We start from the raw sequence: 4219 nt of genomic DNA, 5'->3' as shown, positions 1-4219 counted from the left end.
TGGCTGCTCTTCCAGAGGATCCAGGTTCAATTCCCAACACCCACATGGCAGCTCACAACTGTCTGTAGCCTAGGGGACCTCTTCTGGTTTCCATGTGCACTTTATATACCTGGTGCACAGACACACATGCAGACAAAGCATCTATACACATAAAATATTAGCCTAATAATAAAATATATTTAGCAAAATAAACTATCTCCACACAAACACTAGAATCAGAGTTATACCTCCATAACCCATAAAATAAAACAAAATATTTAAAACCAACCAGGAAGTGTGCAGTCATCCAGGGAGGCTAAAATGGGACAAGAAAGGGCTTTGTTGTGGAAGCCTCCATGGTCATCCAGGGTATGTGCCTAACTTTCCAAAAGAAATAAAATTCAGGTCATCCATCCTTGATAAATGCTGATTATACACAACATAATCTGACCCAACTGCCCACACCTTGACAAGTACTGTTCCCCTCTTCTCCTCCCACTGTAGAAACCAGAGTTTTCCAAAAACAGATTATCACAGCTTCAAGTTTCCCCCAAGTCAAATAAGAAAAACAAAGTAAAACTATCCTCACTGAGTTCAGAGAAAAGGAAATTATTTAGAACTTTAAAGTCTTAATTACCAGGAAACGAAGAAAGCAGGTGACAACTATCAGAAAGAAAGTCCTCTGTGACAGAACTCTACTAAAGCTGGCCAGGGGGAAAGTAAGGCAAGGGGGAGGAGCTTGCTTTTGTTTTAGTTTTCTTTTGTCTTTAAGCATACTATTTTTATTAATTATCTAGGGATTTCAGATAATGCACCCCACCACACTCATTCCGGACACCTCCTAGGTCCACCCTCCCACCCTTGTGCCCCCACCCCACCTCCCTTCTCACCCACAGACTAGAGGTTGGGGAGAAGAAAGGTTAACAGGAAAAGGGGGTTGTGGGCCTGTTCAGAAGTAGCTCTTTGAGGCCATTCTACTCTTCATTGTCAGGATACCAGCAGTCCAGTTCAATAGCAAGCACCAAAACATGAATCAGTGGCAGCGGTTCAATCCAGAAGAAACTGCAAGGCTCCACTGAACTGGCGAGAGTCAGCAGAAGCAGCAAGAATCAACAGGAATACCACGAAAGTTCCTTGGCAAGTTTCTTCCTACCAAGTGAAGACCAGAGAAGACCAGCGAAGAGAGACATGGCAGTGTAAGAGAATCCTTTCGCTATCTGTGGGGTTCCATTTATTCTCTTTCCAGATATCACAGGCCCTCTCAAGCATCTGCTCCAGCAAAACATCACATGCCCTCCCACATGTCTGCTTCAGCAAAAGCAACCTCTCATAGGTCTGTTCCAGTGAAGCATCCGCTCACAAGACAGCTTCCAGGAAAACATCACGTGATACAACTTGAGTTTCCAAAGAAACCAGAAATTTCCACTTGAAGGGAGGAAAGGGTTTATTTCAACTTACAGCTTGTTGTCCACCATGTAGGAAAGTCTGGGCAGGAACTAAAGCAGAGGCCATGGAGGAATGCTTCTCGGTGACTTAGTCCCCAGGCTTGCTCAGACTGCTTATACACTCTTAGGATCACCTACACAGGGTGGCCCCACCCACAATGTGCTGGGCCCTCCCACAACAATTGCTAATTAAGAAAATACCCAACAGGCTTCCCCACAGGCCAGTGTAACAAGGGCTTTTTCCTCTATTGAAGCTCCCTCTTCCCAAATGACTCTAGCTTGTGTCCAGTTAACATAAAACTAGCCAGCACGGCGGGTTAGTCATACAAACAGAAGCACCCTATCTGTGGAGCCGTGAGATTGGTAAGGGAATCTGCCTCTGATCCTGTCCTCCTAGGCTTGGCCGTAACCCAGACTTTGCTTAACTCTCTGTTCACCCAGGAGCCTTTGAATACAAATTGAGATTCTTAGTAAGACAGAGAGAGTGCATGAATAGTGGACACAGAAATTAGTCACTCGCGTGGACACCTCCATTGTAAATTATTAAGTTGGAATTCTGGTTTATGCACAAAATTTAAGCAGAGCCATTATAATCATTTATTAAAGCTAATGTGTGGCACTAGACATTCGATTGCTCCCCTTTGATTGTAGAGACCCAGACAAGTCCTCCCTGTGGAGCCACACCAACGCTGTGGGTTTCTTTTTGCCATCAAGTAAACCATAGTGACTGAAGGGAAATGAAATTTAATAATTTTAATAATAATAATAATAATAATAATTAATATTATTAATTATTTAATAATAATTTTAATAATTTTATTATTATTATTCAAGCCAATTGTGTGAAGCTGCTCCAAGTTCCCCCAAAATTCCCCCAACCCTCTCCCTATAACTCCCTATAAATACCCCTAGCTTTTGAGCCTCGGGGTCGATGCCTCTACCTCCTGTGTGAGGCACGTATTGCCCGGAGCTCTGTCATTAAACTGCCTCATGTTTTTACAACAAGAAGGCCTCTCATGTTTCTCTGGTACACCCTGACTTCCCTGGTGTGGGTCCAACAGTGACCATCCTGAGTAAGCTACTATGCTTTCACCACTTACCACAAAATGTGAGCATCCTTGGGCTAAGACAACATAGTAAGAAAACAAAAACAAAACAAAACAAAACAAAAAAAAAAACAGGACTTTAAACCACTTACTTTAATGTGATCTGTAGCATAATTCATTATCTAATTTTTACCTTTTTTAAATGTAGACTAGAAATGGTAAACCACTGAATATTAATCAACAAACACCAGTGAAAAGAAATATCCACTTAGCAGTGGGTAAATATAGTTACCTTTCTGTAAAGACCAATAGGTTGGGGTAGAAAAATAACCACAATCTATTAAAAAGTATATCAACAAGAAATAAAAACAAAACTCAAATAAATGTTGTATCAATTTCTTGAATTCATACAAAATTGAATATTTTGATCACATTCACCCATAACTTCTCCCTCTCTTCCTCCCAGATATGCTCCCATATCTTTAGCCCCCAACTACAAATCCCCCCTTTTTAATAACCCATCCGCTCTAATTCGCTATCCATATAATTCCAGGTATGGGGCCATGCATTGGAGCATGTCTGATCAACCAGAAACCACACATTTAAGAAACTCTGACTCTCTTCCCCAGAAGCATCAACTATCCATAGCTCCTGAACTACAGATAAAGGTTTTTGAATCCTTCCCCACTCCCTGCTAAAAACAAAACATCTGTCTTTCATTAGCATTAAGTAATAATTAGATATTAAAGAATCTGGCTCTTAATTGGAAAGTCTATTGGAGTTGTTCTAATAAAATATTTCACCAGCTGTGGTAGCACACGACTTTAATCCCAGCACTCAGGCAACAGAGGCAGGTAGATCTCTGTGAGTTCTTTGTGGTCTACAGAGAGAGTTCGAGGGCAGCCACGGCTATACAGAGAAACCCTGTCTCCAAAATTAAAAAAAAAAAATCAATGTTTACATGTAATTTTGCAATCTTAAATGAACAATCAGGCCAGGCGTGGTGGCACATGCCTTTAATCCCAGTACTCGGGAGGCAGAGGCAGGCAGATTTCTGAGTTCGAGGCCAGCCTGGTCTACAGAGTGAGTTCCAGGACAGCCAGGATTACACAGAGAAACCCTGTCTCGAAAACAAAAAAAAAAAGAACAGTCAGTGTCCTATATCATTGCGATATACAATGTCTATTAATGATTTATGGAGATTTAAGGTTTTTAAGAAGACCAGAGGAGCTGGGGAGGGAATTAAGTCAGTACAGCATGAACAAGTACTAGGACCTGAACTCAAGCTTCAGACCTGGTGCCAGAAAGCCAGAGGTGAAGGCCACATCTGTACTGAGTGCTGAGGAGGCAGAGACAAGAAGAGCCTAAGACCACTTGGCTTGCTGGGCTAGCCTACTTAGTGAACTCCAGTGAGAGAACCCGGCCCCCGAAAAAACAAGATAGGTGCTACCTGAGGTTGACCTCTGCCCTCCATATACACACATGTGTACCCATGTGAACATATACACACAGGGAGAAATATAGATATGCCTCGGGAGTTAAAATTTGCAGTAGCATAAAGTATGAATTAAAATAAAGAAGAAATAAATAAAATAAAAACCAGGCATGATATGCACACCTTTAATCCCAGCACTCTAGAGGCAGAGACAGGAGGACAGCTGTGAGTTTCAGGCCAGCTTGGAACAGGACTACATAGAGAAAGCCTCTCAAAAGGAAGAAAGAGAGAAAGAGAGAAAGAAAGGAAGGGAG

Source organism: Mus pahari, chromosome 3 (genome assembly GCF_900095145.1).
Source record: "Mus pahari chromosome 3, PAHARI_EIJ_v1.1, whole genome shotgun sequence".
In the NCBI taxonomy this organism is placed as follows: domain Eukaryota; kingdom Metazoa; phylum Chordata; class Mammalia; order Rodentia; family Muridae; genus Mus; species Mus pahari.
This window is presented reverse-complemented; position numbering follows the sequence as displayed.